General features: G+C 37.4%; 1 protein-coding gene across 14 annotated transcripts in view; it reads left to right on the top strand.

Moving 5' to 3' along the window:
* The window catches only part of Celf2 (CUGBP Elav-like family member 2), an 824322-nt gene that overhangs the window by 525473 nt on the left and 278795 nt on the right, over positions 1 to 20054 (top strand). Inside the window, exon 1 of one of the 14 annotated variants that reach the window (XM_041630568.1) lies at positions 7108 to 7130. The exons of the other annotated variants lie outside the window; for them this stretch is intronic. The gene's annotated coding sequence lies outside the window, so the exon portion shown is untranslated. Of the gene's footprint in view, positions 1 to 7107; positions 7131 to 20054 lie in introns of those variants that run through there. 14 annotated transcript variants of the gene reach the window in all.

The raw sequence follows: 20054 nt of genomic DNA on the forward strand, positions 1-20054 counted from the left end.
GGGTTGAGCATACGGGTAGCATATTTCAAAGTGATTAACTTTATGGATGCCATTGTCTTGGCCAGCTATATTTGGCTATGCTGCAGCTGTGTTTGCTTTCTCAAAATTGTCACCAGGAGGCCTCCAACCAAAATTATTCACTAAGTCCATGCTAGTAGCATCTTTCCTCATGACTTGCATTGTCTACTAGACCATCATTTCGTAGGGTTAGCATCTAGAGAAGAAAAACTAGTCCTTTGAAAAGCCCAAATGTCATGATCACTGTTAGGTGTGAAGAATTTTATCTCAAAATAATTTATTAATAATAAATTTGTCCTTCTGTCGCACAATAATCCTACTTCTCTCTTTTTACACCAAGCCTATGTTTTATTGACTTCTGGTTCCTTCTTTTCTTTCATGTTTATTTAGATGTTGAAAAGTTGCTCCCCACATCTACTGATGGGTTGCTTTTCTTCTTCTTTTACTAAAGCATTTGGCATGCATTTTTACTGAATTCCTGTGTCTTAGATATTTCTAACATGATGGATTAGAGACACAGATCCTTTTTGTTTCTTGATTGGCATTACCATCTATTTAGTTTCCTTCATAAGAATTTAGAGATTTTTTTTCCTTAATATAAAAGCACCTTAGTTCTATGGCTATGTGTGAGTTTTATTTTTAAATGGAAATAACTTCCTATTGTGTTGGCCATCAGGGATGCTTCTTTTAGTATGGTAGCATCGAATCTCTGGAGTCTCTTCAGCTAGGTGAAAGGCGTCCCTTCATGGCTGGGTTTCTGTTATGTGGATCTACCCCAGGTCTTATGTTGACTTAATTTCCAGTTTGTTTTATGCTGAGTCTCAAATGGCTTGCCATAATTTCTCATCAAGAAAATAGGAGTACTAATAATGCTTTTCAGCTGTAACACAGTTTTATTGTTAAAACTAACTTAGAACAAGGATGATGGCTCAAATATTTTACTGTTTCATAGTTCTTGAAACTGACCATACATCTACCTGTTTCCTGGGATCATCAAATATAATGGCACCTCATTATAACTGAGCTGTTAATATTTTTTCTCTCTGAACATTCATGCTGTAAAGTCTCAGGCAAAATCTCATAAAGCAATATTGTCCCCCTGTAAACTTTCAGGAGACACTCAGTTTCCAGGACAACATTATGATGGCTGATTTTTTTCATCCTTTTTCTTCATGATGATAGAGACATATCATGTTCCAAGTGTGAACTTGTGCTCAAATTTCCCACTCTGGGATGAGATAATACAAAAGCAAGTTCTCCTTTCAATATCTTGATATATGCAATCTGTAAAGCCCATTTCAACACCTACTGGTTGCGATTGCAATTTTCTTAGGAGAAAAGAATCATTTAAACAATGTTAAGGGTGGTTCTAACATACTGGGATTCTGACCTCTGCATTTTAGGAACTCCGACCTCTGGTAGGAATGTGGAAAGGAAATAATGTAGCTTTTGCAACCCAGTGACCTCATTAGCCACAGCGCACCTGAAGCACACAGGATTAGTAGCTGTAGGAGGGTCAGACTCAAGGGGGAAAAAAATCAGTATTTTTTTTTTAAATTTACAATGTGGCATAAGACATAGTATGTGGCTATTTGAAGCATCTAGGTGCCCAGTTGTTGATGGATTCTAGTTCTTTTTTTTTTTTGTATTTATTAAAGAACCCCCTCCTCCTCCAAACATTGTTGATGAGCTCCTTAGAATCCTAACAGGTTAGAGTAACTGTGATGTGAGCATTTGATTCTACTGCTACAAATCTTGGTTCTTTTAGATTAGTCAAGATCATGCTTTCTTCAGAAGCTAAAGCCTCAGGATGTGAATCCATTGCCTAGGGAATAGCCTCATTAATGGGCCAGAGGAGTACTTGGCTCTACTGTGGCTAAAACCATCACATTGTTTGGAGAAACTGTATAAACCATGAAATTGACCTCACAAACAGTCTCTTGCCTTATATAGCACAGCATTTCATGTATAAGGTGAGCCAGGTAGGGACTTCGATAAAGGCAGAGTGGATTTAGGTGGTGGTGGGAGTTACTGCTGTCTTTTAAGTTTGTTGATAAAGCAAAACTAGGGCCCTGGTGGGAAACTGGCAGATCTTTAGAAAGGGGGCCAGTTGTACAGCTGCTAAGTGTTTCTGTGAGAAATAATAAGTTCTTTGTAATTAGCACATTTTATCAGTTTAAAGAAGTATAATTTGCTTTAAAGGCATCATTTGGGCTGAGTTATAAAAAACAATCAAAGTTGGGGCTGGAGAGATGGCTCAGAGGTTAAGAGCGTTGCCTCCTCTTCCAAAGGTCCTAAGTTCAATTCCCAGCAACCACATGGTGGCTCACAGCCATCTTCATTGGGGTCTGGTGCCCTCTTCTTGCCTGCAGGCATACATACAGACAGAATATTGTATACATAATAAATAAATATTTAAAAAACCAGTCAAAGTTAAATTATTGACAGCCACAGAAGTTGAATTATAGCCACATCATTGTCTTGCCTCTCTACCTTATTGTTTAGGTCTGCTTGGTACATAACATTTTAGATACAGATTGAGGTTCAATAAAGCCAACCTTGTGTTTCCTTCAGCGCTCCCCAAAGCCTGAGATCTTTTTATTGTTGCTTCCTGAAGTTTAAACCTAGAAGTTGCTCTTAAGATGTTTGAGTTCTTCCAAGGCCAAACACTTCTTCCTTTCTAATTTGTATCCCCTTGATCTCCTTCAGTTGTCATATTGCTCTAGCTAAGACTTCAGGTTACTATATTGAGTAGCTCTGAGCGAGTGTACAAGTGAGTCTTGTTCCTATTTTAGTAGAACTGCTTTGAGATAATCTCCATTTAAGTTGTTGGCTAAGGACTTGCTGTTAACTGCCTTTATTTATTATTGTTAAATATATCATTTATATATGTTAAGATATGTGTCTTTTAGCCCTAGTCTTTTCAGAACTTTTATTATGAAGGGGTGTTGGATTTTTTTCAAAGATGCTTTCTGTGTCTAATGAGATTATCGTGTGTGTGTGTGTGTGTGTCTTTCAGTTTGCTTTTGAGATGGATTATATTTATCAGTTTATGAATGTTGAACCATCCCTGCATATCTGGGATGAAATCTACTTGATCATAATAGGCATTTTTTTTCCTGTCTTCTTCGATTTGGTTTGCAAGTGTTGAGAATTTTTGCATCTATGTTTGTAAGGATATCAGTCTGTACTTCTGTTTGTTAGGTCATTATATATATTGGGTACCAGGGTAACTGTGCCCTTCTAAAATGAATGGGGCAGTGTTCCTTCTGTTTCTGTTTTTTTTGTTGTTGTTGTTGTTTATTTTTGTTGTATTGTTTTTGTTTTGTTTTCCTTTGAGTAATTTGATGAGTATTGGCATTAAGTCTCCTTTGAAATTCTGGTAGAATTTTGCACTAAAACCACCTGGTGTTGGGCTTTTTTGGCCAGGAAACTTACTTAGTCTATTTCATGAGGGGTTATAGGTCTTTTTAAATGGCTTATCCAATCTTGATTTAACTTTGTAAGTGATGTATCTAGGAAATTATCCATTTCTTTTAGAATTTTCAGTTTAGTGGAATACAGGTTTTTAAAGTATGTTTTTATGATTCTCTGGATTTCTTTGGTGTCTTTGTTTGTTTGTTTTTTGAGACAGGGTTTCTCTATGTAGCCCAGAACTCACTCTGTAGACCAGGCTGGCCTCGAACTCAGAGATCTGCCTACCTCTGCCTCCCTAGTGCTGGGATTAAAGGAGTGTGCTACCACCGCCTGGTCTCTTTGATGTGTTTTATGTCTCCCTTCACTTCTAATTTTGTTAATTTTGATATTCTCTCTCTCTGCTGTTTAGTTAATTTGAATGAGAGTTTGTCAATCTTAACTGATTTTTCTCAGGGAACCAATTCTTTGATTTATTGATTCTTCGTATTGGTTTTTGTTGTATAATTTGCTTTCATTTTTGATTACTTTATTTCTTGCCATCTACTCCCTTTGGACATGATTTCTTCTTTTTGTCCTACAGCTTACAGGTGTGCTGTTATTAGTATGAGTTCTCTCAAATATTTTATATTGGCACTTAGTGATATAAACTGGCCTCAGGACTGCCTTTATTGTTTCCCATTAGCTTGGGTATGTTATGTGTTCAATTTCATTTAGTTATAGAAAGTCTTTAGTTTCTGTCTTGACCCATTTTTCATTCAGTAGTGAGGTTTTTGTTTGTTTTCATGACTTTGATAAGATTTCTGTTGTGATTGATATCCAGTTTTAATTTTAATCCATTATGGTCAGATAGGATGCAGGATATTATTTCCGTTTCCTTGTATCTGTTGATACTTGTTTTGTGTCTAAGCATGTATGTAGTCAGTTTTGGAGAAAGTTCCATGAGGCGCTTAAAAGAAGGTTTGTGTGTGTGTGTGTGTGTGTGTGTGTGTGTCTGAAATTATGTTAGGTCTGTTGGTTAGCTTCAGCATTTCTCTGCTTAGTATGGATGACCTGTCAGTTGGCAAGAGAAGGGTATTGAAGTCTTACACTAGTGTGTGAAGGTCAGGATGTGATTTGTGCTGTAGTAGGGTTCCTTTGATGAACTTGGGTGTCCTTGTGTTTGGTATGTAAATGTTAAGAATTGCAAGATCCTTGGTGGATTTTTTTTTCTTTGAATACATAGTATCCTTCACGATCTCCTCTGATCAATTTTGATTCGAAGTCTATTTTGTCAGATATTAAAACGGCTACATCAGCTCAGTGTGTGGGGGTCCCCTCTGATTTTCTGGTCTGCAATTATTTGTGTTTTTTTGGGGTGTAGTCAACCTTTTTAGTTAGGAGTTTTCCTTGTACATTCTGTAGGTATGGATTTATAGATAGATACGGACTAAATTTAGTTTTATTATGCAATGTCTTATCTTCCCTATCGTAATGGAAGGTTTTTCTGGGTATGGTTGTGTGAGCTAGCATCTGTAGTCTAATCTTAGAGTCCATAGCACGTCTGTCTAAGCCCTTCTGCTTTTAGAGTCTCCGTTGAGAAGTCCAGTTTAACTCTACTGTGTCTGCCTTTACATACTACTTGGTCATTTTTCCTTGCAGCTTTTAATATTCTTTCTTTGTTTTGTACATTTAATTTTTTGATTATTTTGTGGTGAAGGGACTTTCTTTTCTGGTCCTGTCTATTTGGTGTTCTCGTTTCTTTATAGGCGTCTCCTTATTTAGGTTAGGGAAATTTTCTTCGATGGTTTTGTTGAAAGTATTTTCTGGGTCTTTGATCTGGGATAGTTTTTTCATAGTGTCCCAGATTTCCTGGATTTTTTTTTTTTTTTTTTGGTTTTTCGAGACAGGGTTTCTCTGTGGTTTTGGAGCCTGTCCTGGAACTAGCTCTTGTAGACCAGGCTGGTCTCAAACTCACAGAGATCCGCCTGCCTCTGCCTCCTGAGTGCTGGGATTAAAGGCGTGCGCCACCACGGCCCTGCTGTGCCAGGATTTTTATATTTAACTATGTATAGTTTCTTAGTTGTAACCAACACTCTTGTGCTTTTTAGATACTTTTCTGTCAAATGACTTTTAATTTTGTTTAAAATTTAATTTCATAACAATATACAGTTTTTTAGTCTAGAAGGCAATAGTGTTGCAGATTTGTCTTTTTCTTTCTTTCTTTCTTTTTTTTTTTGGTTTTTCTCAGTAGCTCTGGAGCCAGTACTGGAACTCACTCTGTAGATCGTGCTGGCCTCGAATTTACAGAGATCCACCTGCCTCTGCCTCCTGAGCACTGAATTGAAAGGTGTGAGTCACTACCACCCGACTACTTTTGATTTTTATTGTGTCAAGATCTCTGTGTCTGAGGTAGATTCTTACCTACTCAGGATAAAGAAACATCTTTAATATTAAGGTGGATCCTTTTAATTTATGATTGTATATTTTTATCTAGTTTTCTTTTAAGGATTTATTAGATACATGGAATTTCACTCCAGAGATTTACTTCTAGCTTCTGAATGTTTGCATTTGATTTAGATGAACAGTTAATTTTTTCTGGGGTAACTGTAACTCTGCTTCTTATGAGTCAGGAAAAGGCTTTCAAGTGGTGTTGATTCCCCATTGTCTCGATTAGTTGGCAATTTTATGCAGCATCTTTTTTAGATTTGCAACCATTCTTACCTCCTTAAGTAAACCATATAATAGTCAATAAATTAAGTAAAATCTAAAGATGCTATTTTGTTTTAAGTGCCTGAGAGTTGTCACCAACTCTTACGTGTGGGACATTTTCATTTCAGGAGCCATTACATTACTCTTTCATCCTCTCCACAGCGTAGCTTTACTCAAGTATCCCAAGTTTTCAGGAAACTAGAAGTTTCTGTCTTTTCTTTAACACCCAGTGTCTGTAAGAGTTAATAGCAAAGTTATAGAAGAATTCACGCATGGGTTGATCCCAACGATCAACGGTTTCATACCAAATATTAGCTTGTCGAAGTGCCTTTACTCTTGGCAGGAGACGAGCACCGTAACCTAAGAGGATGTGGTTGGAGTGGGGTTTTCATGCCCCATGTGCTTATTGTATTCTTGCTACTGATGCAAACATTATCTATAATTACATTTTCAAGTGACTGAAAATTGCAGGCTTTGTTGAACAAAAATACAGCCAAAGAATGGAATGTATATTCACTCTATCCTCATTATAGGGCTTTCAGAAATCAGACTATGAGGCCCAATACTGTGGTTCTCAACTGTGCGATACCAACTACATTCTCTGATGTTTGAACACTTTGTCAAAATGCTGGGTTTCCAATGATGATCGTGTAATTGGAGGAAAATGCTATTACTCTTTTGGGGCTTCGTTTTCTGTATTGTCATCTCAATCACTGTGCATCGCCTATCACAAATCTGCTGTTTCCAGGACATACAACAAGAAACCACAAATTAGTTTAGCTTCCAGCACAAAGGGCAATAGAGAACATTGGTTGAGCTCCAGTCACTGTTACCTTCCTGGAGCAGGTCCACGTGTGCTCCTCTGACCTTAAGTTGTGGTTGTAAATCCCAGTCGTTCTTGTACCACTGATTTTTTTTTTTTTAATGTTCCTGTAGGGGCACACTGCATCATGATTCTTCCCTTATCCTTAAATGCTGGCAAAACCACTTGTAATTTTTAAAGCAAGGTAAAAGGAGTTAGATTTAAAGTTCTTTATTTTGCTCATTGTTGTGTCTAATTTTAAAATCCATGAAATAGAAAATGTGCCTTGGCTTAGAGTGGTAAACTTATAGGAAGAAGTTATAATGATTTTATTGTTAATTTGTTTTTAAAGTACCATATTCACAGTCTTTGTGGCATATTGTGGTATTATAATTCACCTTTCAATCTGTACTATAGCCTAAAATTGGTAAAAGTTTTAAAGAAAAAATACTGTGATGGCTTTATTTAAAGAAGCAACAAAACAGAGAAACAGGGTTGCTCCAAAAGCCCAACAACTATTTATAAGCCTGATTGGTTCTTTTTCTGATGAGTGAGGCAAATTTGTCATCAAAGAAATGTTTATTGGGTCATAAGTTATTGTACCAGTTAACATTCATTTGGGGATGGTGTATATACGGTAGATTTCCCAATATGCGTGTTATCTTTTCAAACAAAATTATTAGGTATATGTTATGTTTTTAACAGATCACTTTATAGTCTAATATCAAGGTTTTCAATTATATTATGCATTTTTAGCATTTGTAGAGCTGAAATAAGATTACTGGGGTTTGAATAAAAGGTTGTCTGTGTAATACAACATACCAACAAGGTTTTTTATTGTTGTTGTTCTTTTGAAATGTAAATGTTTTTTTACAAGCTTTGTAAGCAAGCTCAGGCAGTAAATATTCGGAGAGATAGGCAGTTTGTATAATTGCCCAATTGTAAGGTGTGAGGGCAATTCAATTTGTCTATTTCTTGAGTTTCCTCTATGAGTTACAATCAATCTCTCCCTCTCCCCCACCCTCCATTTCCTGAATTATTTTTCTTGATGGGTTGTATTTTTTGTATAACTACCTGAGCTCTTGATATCTTAGATTCTTAGCCAGTCACCAGAACTCATTTTAAGAAATGCAATTAGCCCAGAGCTAAAGTATATTAGCCTTTAGAGTTACCTAATTTTCTGGATTTCTATAGTACTGATTCCATTGTGGTCTTGCAAATACAGCGCAGGTCAGAAACTACACTGTATCCTTACAGTTTGTTCTACAGATTGAAGAGTTAAAATTCAGGTGGACAGCTGAGGAGCTGTTCAGGACTCACGACTGACCTGTTCAGCTTAGATATCAATTGTTTTGCTGTCACGTGGAAATAAACGAAGCATCTTTTTATCCTGAAATCTATTCTTTGTATATTATTTTGAAATGTTTGCCATTGAAAAAAATGCTGCATTTATTCTAAGAATGATTCTTCACACATTCAGTCTCAGGTGGAAACTTCCAGATGTTCTAAGAGTTTGTAAAATGTATAATCATTAAACTTGTGGTTTTTCTGAGCTTCAGTCTGTGACCCTTAGAAATATTAGGGTATTCTTCAAGGAGACGCTAATTAAAGGAAGGATCTTCAATTTCATTTTTTTTTCTTTAGACTCTGTTGAATTAGTCTAGACTTTTCTTGTTGAATCTTCCTAACTTTCCATAAACCTTCATTTTTTTCCCAAAAGAGTAATTTTACACTTTGTCCAAAAATGCCATAATATTTAATATGTTGTATGCTATTGTAGAGAAGTTTTAAGTTAAAAAAATTTGTGTGTGTATGTGTGTGTGTGCGCATGTTTATGCGTGAGGAAAAGAGGCAGGGAGATGTATGTGCAGTATGCACACATGTATGTCAGCACACATAGGGAGGACAGGGGAGTCTATTACTCTCTACCTTATCTCCTTGAGATAGGATCTTCCACTGAACCTGGAGCTGGGCTAGCAGCCATCAAACTCTCCTCCTGCTCTCCCCCATCCTTTTAGGCTGGGGTCACAGGCCAGTGCATCAATGTAAAACTTTTTACATTGGTCCTTGAAATTTTAACCCTGGTAGTCATACTTGTGCACCAAACACCCTCAACCATGAGCCATTTCCCCAGCCAAGACTTTCATTCTTTAACCTACAGATCATGTGACATTAATATTATATTGCCACAACATTTTTTGGCACATCAAGATCCTTAAAAATAATTATTATTTATCACTGAGAACACTAAAGAAGTAAAGAGTCCTCAAGACAGTGTTCATGCATATTAATACTTTTGTGATCTTGGTTATGTTAGCTTGTGATAGCAAAAGGTCAACATAAATCAAAACTGTGAATATTATAGTTCTTCCTCTCTGAAAAAAACAACAAAATAGTAGTGCCCTTCCCCACTGGGAAGTCTGCTGTGATCCACAGTATTAGTTGTGTGAGCGAAGGTGTGAGGATTTTTGTCTAGGCCATCTTTTGCTCTCTGAACTTCCTTTAGAAGAGTTCTTTAATTTACTTGGATGGCGGCTGAAAATGAGGAGGCAGAGGTGATGAAAGTAAGAATAGGTCATAGCTACCAATCATTCGGCATTCCATTTATGACCTCTGGTTCCTTTTCACATTCTTAGCATTGAAGACGGAGTGAACATGTGGCATGCTCTGCTAGGGCAATCCCAGTTTGTCCCTGTTGTACCAATGCCATCATTCATAGCGCACTCCCTTTGCTCTTAAAATTGACCTGGTTTGAATGATAGGCAGTGTGGTACTCCATCTCAGGTGTAGCCTGTGCCACTAGGTTTCTTAAATATAAATGTGTGCTGGTTGTCAAAAGCCGATGCATGAGGTTAATGCAAACCTTTCTACAAAAAGTGGTTATGCAGGTTTTTAAACTGCCCATGAAAATAAACTTTTACCCTCTCTCTAATTCTTAAGCAAACAATGATGTGGCCATTCCTTTGATGGTTCGGATGTGTTAGCACCCTGCAGGGCATTTTAAAATATGTCATTTCCTTAGGTTATTTTTATTCTTTAACCCTGATCATTTGTACTGGGAATTTCTGGGAATCGCTGTCAACACCCTTCCCCAGTGTCCGGATCCTTGATGGAGCATCTTGAAATGAGACTTTGAGAGAGACCTTTTTGTTCCATTCAGTCAGATTCATGAAACAGCTTTTTCTTATTCTGGAAATCCTCAAATAGAAAACTAAGGTACTTCTGATGACTATCAAGTCAAGCATGACCAGAGCCAGAGAGCGAGCTGATGGTCCTGCCTTTGTCTGTTCTCACACTGCCCTTCTGGAAACCATAATGACCCCAAGCTGCCCAGGTTTATTTTTGAACTTTAATCTCTGGAATAATTTTTCACTCTATGATGTCAAGTTATCTTTCTTGTACAGTGCTAGAATTTCAGAGGATTTGTGAAATATGTGTGTTTAAAATTGATTTTCTGATTTTTACATTTATACCCAGCTGTTTGTTATTCAGTTCAGCCATCAGCATGAGTCTCAATGGACCGTGTAATGTGCAGCTGTAGCCAGACATAATGTTTCCTCTCCTAAATGTTTCTGTTAGAAGCTGAGAGAGGCAGGCTAAAGACTGCTGATAACCATGTTGCCTGCATTAATTTACCCTCTGGAGCTACAAAAATTCTGCTTGGCAATTTTATTTCATGACCAACAAGCAGAGCAATGTTTGTGATCTCTATCCCTGGTAGTAATGTTGACACTGTATATCAAATCTGTCTGCATTGATAGGAAAGGTACTTGTACAGTTAATTCAAGCTGCAGGAAGCAGCCTGATCTGCATGCATAAATAAACTAGAAGCAAGTTGTACTTTGGAACTATCAGCCAAGATTCAAATAAAAACCTTTGCCTAGATTAAAATAGGTCCATAAAGTAGTTTTGTGAATAGAGATTTCTTCAGAAAAATGATTTTATGATCATTTCTCTTTAACCTCTGTAGTTAGATCTTGTTTTTAATTTATATTTATTATTCAAGTCTATGTTTCCTTTCGTGTTTGTATGATGTACCCTTGTTTAGAAGCTACAGCTTCTACTAAATTTAATTACTTCCCTTCGAGCTTTTAAATTGAGGGCAGATTCTATTAATTGTTAATTACTTTCTTCTGCCGTTTACACAGGAAAGGTACAGTTACTAATTGAGGGTCTGTGCTTTCTAGTGACAAGCAGTTCCTTCCATCTCAATATTTACCTTTCTATGGAGAGATTTTTTAATTTCTTTAATCTTTTATTAATATAAAAGAAGACAGACATTCAGTTGATATATTGGCCATTATTATGTTCTACTGTCCTTATGTATTCTAGATAAATAAGTGGCAATTATGTTTGACTCTGTGTTGCCATCTGGTGGTATGTTGACCTCTTTTGACCCCCCTAGGCCAGTCTCCAATGGGAAGATGGTGTCCTGAAGCTAATACATAACCAGTTTTACCCTTCAGTCCCTCATTGATAGATCTGGGATGGAGGGGGAAGAAGCCTTACTGTTGGAGGGTAGGGTAGTTATATCTTTCATATATTTGAAAATTTTTATTGTCTCCTTAAAATGCTCTTGGTCTCTGTGTGCTTCTTACTCCTTTTCTGTTAACTCACCACACCCCCATTCTCCTGTCTGACTGTAACCATCTTGGGCTCCGACCTTTTCCTTTTCAACTTTCCTTTTCAGTGAGTGAGCTTACATACTCACACGCCATGTCTCGGTTGAAGGGGGAGTAGAGATGTTATCTTCTGACATTTTTATGTGCTTGCCCCTGCTCATGAGTTGTTTTTCAGCCTCAGTAGCTAGTCTGAAACTGTGGTCAGGTTTGCCTGCTCATTGGTAGGCATATCTTGAATATTCCTGAGTTGCTCAGAGTCCCATTTCAACAGTTTACTAAAAGGGTTATGGACTTGGCTGGGTGCTTCATAATGTACTAAAACAGAGTTTTATTTATTTTCTCTGGATTCTACATGCTGAAAGTACTTCATGAACTAGCTTGAGTTAGTGTCTCACATCCCATTGCTTGCTTTCCAGTGGATGTGCTATGATACCAGTTTTGTATCATCACATTCTGCTTCCACATGGTTCGAAAGTGTTTTGGGTGGTGGTTGTTCTTCTGGGACAGCGTCTCAAGTTCTTCCAGCATTCTGGAACAGGCTGGCCTCAAACTCACAAAGATCCTTTGTGCCTGCCTCCTACATGCTGGGATCAAAGGTGTGTGCCACCACATTTACTAATTTTTTAATTTAATTTTTAAAAATTTTAAACATGATATCAGGTTGGTTAAAGTATTAAAAACTAGAAATCTTCTCATTTCTGGAAACTTAGGTTGATTTAAAAGTTATTTATTTGATTTTGCAAAAACTGTCATCTAGTCCTAGAATTCTGAGTAGATAGCTGTGGTAGCTTGTATAGCTGTCATCTCTGCTAGTAATGACAAAAAAGGAGAAATGGAGCATGGGAAATGCTGTGTGCCCTTCTGTGATAGCATCAGTGGCTGCTGCCAGAAGAACCAGCTATCGCGGCAAGGATGAGCAGCAGTCCTTGTGTCTAGAGTGGACATTTCCGTGCCCTCAGAGAGTGACGCCGCTTTCCTCTCACCTGAACCACCTTCTTCTTGGTAGAATCTCTTTGTAGTCTCTGCACTATACTCTGAAGAGAAAATTTGAAGAAATAACGCATCTAAGGTGGTTTTCACTGTAGTACTCTATGTGTTGTGCTGATAGAAGTATGTGGTGTGTGAAATTGAATGGTCTTTCAAACTGTAGTGCTTATTAAGTTATTGATACAGGACGGTTGTCGACTTAGGCGAGGTATAAAGATAATCCTATTAGAAAGTGATTACCTGACAACCAAAACGCACTGACATAGTAATAGTTATGGTACTAGGATGGTAAGAATTCTGACAGGTTTTCCATTATCAGGAAAATGTTATGTAGTATAGTTATAAAAATGGGTTCTGGAGTAAAAAGTGAAATATTCATTTGCCCTGATTTTGTATCTGTTATACATATAAATTATGTGTAAATCCTAAAATCATACATGAATTTTAAAAATAGGACAAATCTTTCTTAAGGATTATGATTTTCTAATGAGCTATATAACCTTAGTATAAATATCGCATCTCAAACTATTTTAATATTTGGAGCACTCTGGACTTGAAATCATAATCATTTTAAAATATACTGGTTGATTTAATTTTTATTAAAATATTTCTAATAGCAATAAAATTTACTTATTAAATAGTATTTTTGAATTTTAAATGGGCATGGTGGCTAATGCCTACAATCACAAAACTGAAGAAACTAAGGCAGGTGGATTGCTATGAGTTCAAGGCCAATTTGGACTGTATATCAAATTCCAAGTGAAAAGCAAAAAGTAAGAAACAGGAAAGTTTTATGAATTCTTGGTGGTATAGAATGGAAAGAACCTTCTCCAATTAACCACTTGTCTTTTAAATATATTTATATATACATTCATATATATGTGTATATATATATAAAATGAATGTATGATCTCCGCACCCTAAGCTGAGTGGTTTTTTTTGTGTTCCTGTTGTCTTGATTTGTGTGTGTAAACATAGATGTCCACACTGTCCTTTAAAGACATTGGCTTAATACTGGCAATATTAGTGTTGTAGAATCTCCCAGTAGCCTGGAGGAAAACGTGAATAGACAGATGTGAAAGTGAGTCTTGGGATCACAGTTCTGGCACTCTGTATACCATAGAGGCGTAGAAGCCTATCGAAGGAAACAAGCAGAAGTAGAGACTTCTGCTGGTGTTGGAGTGAGCCAGATGCTTGCAGAGTGACTCTGGTATACTAGAATGTGGGGTCTTCAGAGCTACTGTCAGAACTTCTGGCTAGATTCGCCTTACCTACCCGTTCTGTTGGTTACATACATTCAGACTGAGAGCAGGGGCTGCTATATCTACAGTGTAGATTAAAAATGCCACAAAATGAGCACTATGATTGATCTTTGGATTTGTTTATTTACCTCAGAATGCCTCATAATTTGTCCCATATTTTCCCAGACACTTTTTATTCTCTTCATAGCATGCATAAACTTCTGGGTTCATATTATTGAAAAACTATCATGCTTTTTTATCGTTAAAGCCAGTTAATAGAAGACATAGTAAATGTACATCATAATTTTAATGACTGAAGTAGGAGCTTATCACTATTAAGGCTAATTAAGAAATAATTATATAATTATATATTATACTTTACACTATATGCTGGTTGCCAAGGGAAGAAACTATGGGCCCATACAATCCAAATAAATAGGTAGATGTCTTAATTCTAAGTGACCTTGAAGTGTAATACACGTTGAGGGTGAGGTTGGCACGGAGTTTCGCGGTGTTGTCCACCCTGCTCTGCTTTTGTCAAGGTGGATACACACACACACACACACACACACACACACACACGAATGAAAAGATCATTGAGAAGAACAAAGTGTGTTAATAGTGTGTTGGTATACTTGAACTATAACAGATTTTTTTTTCTTTTTTTGAAATGGTCTCACTAGGTAGTGCAAGCTGGCTTCTAACTCGTGGCAGTCTCCTATCTTGTGTCCCACCATACCTGGCCAGATAACGATTTTTTTTAATGAAGACTTCTATTTCAGAATGGTGCAACTTAGAAAAACAAATTTTCTGTTATTGATATGGGGACACATGAATTTAAGGCAAGTGTAGGACAAGAGAAAGTGAAGAAACACTCTTGGCAATGCAAAGTAGAGGGAAGGGACTCAGTGGTTTTTCCGACGAAATCTTCACTGTGGTTTATGTGTGAAATGCTTCCCCAAAAATGTAGATAATTTTAAATAAACATTGACAATATGTAGATACAATATGTTTTAATGAAACAAAATAGATGGTCAGTTTTATAAACATACTCTTATGTGTACTGCTTGATAAGATTTTAATCTACACAGTTTCAAAACTGATAAATTGGATTCTATAAAATAGCAATAGCTTATAAAAAACACTTATAGTATGTATGAGGTTTTATTTATGGGGCAATAAAACTCAGAGTCTTATCTATCTATCTACATCTATCTATCTATCTATCTATCTCTCTATCTAATCTATCTATCTATCTATCTATCTATCTATCTATCCTACCTATCTATCTATCTACCTACCTACCTACCTACCTACCTACTTACTTACCTACCTATCATTGCAGCTATGTTTTGTTTTGGACTGCTTAATGATCCCTTTATACCCATGTAATGAATTAACTTGTCATTATTTTGTTCAGTAAGTTGTTTGGTGCCTATGTATGTCTCAGTTACTCTCATAGGTGCTGAGAAAATCCTGTATCAGTAATGTTATTTCCTGTTCATAGAAGACACTGTTTGATTACTTCTTTTGTAACCTTACCTCCCCCCCCACCTTAATCTTTTAGGATTTTCCATCACCCAGGATTATATGATGTTTCTGTTTATATTTCAGAAAGGTTGTTATAGCTCTTTGTCTTCCTGTCACTCGTAACATCTTGCTTGGTTTTGGCTGATGTAACAATATACCATGGACAGAGGGGCTTAGGCAATTTACATTAGTTTCTTAGTTTGGAAGGCTGAGAAGTTCAGGATCGAAGTGTGGCCTGCAGGTTTGGATTTGGTGAAGGCTTAAACAAACAAAAAAGACAAAATTATATATTTTGGCTTACAGTTCCATAGGAAGCATTTATAATGGCAGAGGAGGCATGGCAGCAGGTAACTGGAGTAGGAAGCCGGCCACTTACATTTCCATCCACATACAAGAACCAACTGGAAGTGGGGGAAGGCTAAAAACTCCCAACGCCTGCTCTTAGTATCTTACTTCTTTCAGCAAGGCCTCAAGTCCTACACATTCCTCAACCTCCTCTAATCGCACCACCAGCAGGGAATAAGTCTTCAGGTACTTTAGACTATGGGGACAGTTTTTTAAAAGAAGGATTTTACTCTGAAAAAGGGGGACATTCAGGGTGAGGTAGAATCCTAGTGCAATGGAAACTCCCAGCAATCTACAAGGGTGACCCCAGCTAAGACCCCTAGCAATGGGGATACGTAGCCTGAACTGGTCATCTCCTGAAACCAGGCAAGACTAGTCAACGGATTGGGACATATAATCCAGAAAAGTAAAATCAGTCTGTTCTCTGTAGAAATTTTGGAACGCTTCAAACAATAAGGTATTCTTTTATCTTTCTCCTTTTGAATATTTTGTCTGTTTGATCTTTTTTAAGGTCAAATTCTTTTAATATTTATATTATTTTATTTAAATTATTTTTTTCATTACAACATTTTTATTGTGTTATATGTTTTTCTCCACTCCCCTCCCTTCCTCCCCTTTCTCCTTCTATCCTTTCCTGTGACCCCCATGCTCCCAATTTATTTAGAAGACCTTGTCTTTTTCTCCTTCCTATTTAAATCCATGTATGTATGTCTGTCTTAGGGTCCACTTTGTTGTCTAGATTTTCTGGGATTGTGGACTGTAGGCTGGTTTTTCTTTGCTTTATGTCTAAAACCACTTGTGAGTGAGTACATATTATATTTGTCTTTCTTGGTCTGGGTTACCTCACTCAGCATGTTTTTTTTCCTAGATCTATCCATTTGTCTGCAAATTACTTTTTAGTTATTATTATTTTTACGTCAAGATCACAGTTTCCCTTCTCTCCTCTCCTCCTAATTTGTTCTCACCACCACCCCCCCCATCCACTCCTCTGTTTCTATTCAGAAAAGTGCAGCTTCCTATGGATAGCAACCAAACAGGGCATATCAAAGTGTGGAAGTCTACGCAACTCCTCTCATTAAGGCTGGGCAAGGCAACCCAGTATGAGGAATAGGGTCCCAAAAGCTAGCGAAAGACTTGGAGACAGCCCCTGCTCCTACTGTTAGGAGTCCCATAAGAAGACCAAGCTACACAACTGTAACATATACGCAGAGGGACTATGTCAGTCCCATGCAGGCTCCCTGGTTGTTGATACAGTCTCTGTGGGCTCCTACAAGCTCAGGTAAGATTCTGTAGGTTTTCTTGTGTCTTTGGACCCCTCTGGCTCCTACAATTCTTTCTGCCCCTCCTGCAGGATTCCCCACGCTCTGCCTAGTGTTTGACTGTGGCTCTCTGCATTTGTTTCCATCAGTTACTGGATGAAGCCTCTCTCATGATATTTGTGTCAGGCACAAATCTATGAGTGCAGCAGAATATTGTTAGGCAACTTTACATTGACTTGTTTTTCCCATTTGTGTTTGAGTCTATCTAGGTCTGGACTATCCAGCCTTTGGGTCCTTGCCCTCCAGGCAGTGCAAGGGGGCCTCCCTCTTGTGGCATTGTTCCCAGTCTGGACCAGTCATTGGTTGGACACTCTCACAATTTCTGTGCTACCTTTACCCCAGCACATCTTGTAGGCAGGACAAATTGTAGGTTATATGGCTGGGTTATGTGTCCCAGACCCTTGACTGTTCTTGCCTGGTTTTAGGAGATGGCCAGTTCATGCTACATATCCCCCATTGCTAGGAGTCTTAGCTGAGGTCACCCTTGTAGATTGCTGGGGGTTTCCATTGCACTAGGTTTCTACCTCACCCTGAAAGTCCCCCTTTTGCAGTCATCTCTTCCAGTACTCTTCCCTCCTTTGGCATGATCCCTCCTGTTCCCATTCCTGCCCACCCCAATCCACCCTCAAAATCTGTTTCCTCTTCCAGGGATATCCAAGCACCCCCTCTCCTCCTGAGCCTCCCTTGTTACTTAGCTGGTGAAAGCTTTCTTACTGGCTTACAGAGAGCCGCTTTCTAGCTGCATCCCCATATGACCTAATTTTCTAATTTTATTTCTTCCTCTTATAATCCACTGGGGGGGGGGAGCTCCATGTTTGTAAATGCAACTGATCTAATCACCTTCCACAGTCTCCATCTCCTAACTTAAACATGCATGTTTTAGAGAAGTTGTAGATACATAGCCAGTCAGCCAGCAGCAGACACTGGTAGAGTTAAGACATAAAAGCAGATCCCAGGAGAGGCAGAGGAGCTCCAGTCTTCACTAAGTAGAAAGCTTCAGGCTTAGCACAGTGTTGTTAAATCAGATTAGCAGACAACCCTCCCAGGCCACTAGCTAGGGCTGGATATAACCAACTGGTGGAGCACTAGCCTAGTCTAGGTAAGACCTTAAGTTTGATCGACAGCAATGCACAAACAAGCAACATACATGAAAGACACGACAGTGTTCATAAGCACACGTGCCATAGAACTTCTATTTCATACTCTGAGCAGGAGCACTCTGAAAGCTGTTCTGAAAAGTCCCCAAGCTCTCTTATGAGATGCAGGCTGAAAAACAAGAAGTATAAATCTAGAGTCCAGTATGTAAGATTTCATAATTACAACATGATTAAATTCTTACTTTTCTTCACAAATTTTAAATTTCTGTTAATTAAGTTAGATGAAATTTTCTTGTCTGGCTTTTTAAAGAATTTTACAGTGAAATTAATATGCATCCACACAAAAGCCCCTTTCTCTGCTTTAATTAGCTGATATCTCTGTCACTCATTTATCAGGACGTAACGTTAACGCCTTTGGAACTGAATATGTCCTAGAGAGTTGACGTATTTGGATGTTTATAATCCTGTGACTATATCTTTTTAAAAGTTTTGAAAGTACTCTTTCAACTTTATGTATTTGGTATATTCCTAGGTGTGTGTTTCTGTGGCTGTCTACCTTTCAGAGTATCTGCTGTGGGTTTTCTTGATGATCTATTATAAATCTACCCTTTGGGGCATATATGGCTGTTGTATTAATCATAGTAGAGATGCAAGATAATCAATGACTTTGGGGAGAAATAATTTTTTTCATGATAAAAATTTCAGTTATATGATGACAATCAATATGAGGGCTTCACATATTAGATCAAGAGATGACCAAGAAGCTTGTTTTCTGTTGTGATAGAAGGAAATTTAGTGTTTACCCCTTTAAGATTTCTGTTATTTTCCCACAGTAGTCTCTCTCCATAAAGAAGAGCTTTTGAAAAGACGAGAAGCTCTGTATTATGGGTACCCAACGGCTAGAGTTCTTGGGAGCTAAGTTCTGTGGTCAGGGTGGACATGAGATGGTAACTGATGCACACCGTGGCTCTGCTCCATCCAAACTATTAGTTCATCACATGTACACGGTACCATAGTTTATTCATTAGTTGGTAGAGATTTAGGTTGTTTGGGTTGTAAGAAACAATTCTGCTACAAGTATTAATCCATGTGCAAGGTTTTTGTGGAAATTTGTTTTCAGTACTGGCAATGAAACAACAGCGTAAATGTCCTACAACTGAAGTTGTAGTTCTTTCTGTGTAGGCCAGGCTGGGTGGGAACTCCCAGTCATCCTGATCATTGCATTATACCATGCCCAGTAAAACATGAAAATATTTAAGTAAGCACATTTCCTAAGATTTCACTTACATGTTACTTCATCAGAACATTGCCCTAAATTCAATATCAAATATAGCAGCCAGTCATTTTCTGTTATTACTGTTATATATTCCTTTTGTAACATTTTGATTATTTGATAGTATACACTTATTGTTTACTGATTGTGTGCTTCACAACAGAAGAGAGTTTTTCTCTTTGGTTTGATGCTATATATACGTAGCCTGAAATACTATTTACATTGTAATAGGCAGTCAGTAATTATCATTAAATGAACAGGTATTTCATTTCTTCCTCTGGCATCACTTGCAGCATTTTGCTGCCAACCTACATTGGGTAAGCCCCTCATTTTTCATGCGTTTTGGAAAGGCATCCGTATATTTTGGAACAAATATGTGTCTTTCTGTAACACATATAAATTCATATATAAATCTGCAGTAGTGCTATGCAAGTGCTTTGAAATCTCATTTGAAAAATATTTGCCTCATAAATACGGAAGTTTATAATGATAATATCATTTTATAACTCAATCTAATTTTAATATATTAAAACAGTGTGGACCCTATTAGCCAAGAATGTGGTAATAACCTTCTGTTATTATACCCTAGGATATAATATAATATTTTTATTACTGTGGTTGCACTAATAAGTATCTCAGTTTTATACACATTGAACTTTCATAGTTTAAGGATAAATATCCCGAATAATAATTTTCCATTGAGAATCTTCTCTAA

This window comes from Microtus oregoni, unplaced genomic scaffold, assembly GCF_018167655.1.
Source record: "Microtus oregoni isolate MIOR12 unplaced genomic scaffold, Mior012 000035F_ref0000213, whole genome shotgun sequence".
Taxonomy (NCBI): domain Eukaryota; kingdom Metazoa; phylum Chordata; class Mammalia; order Rodentia; family Cricetidae; genus Microtus; species Microtus oregoni.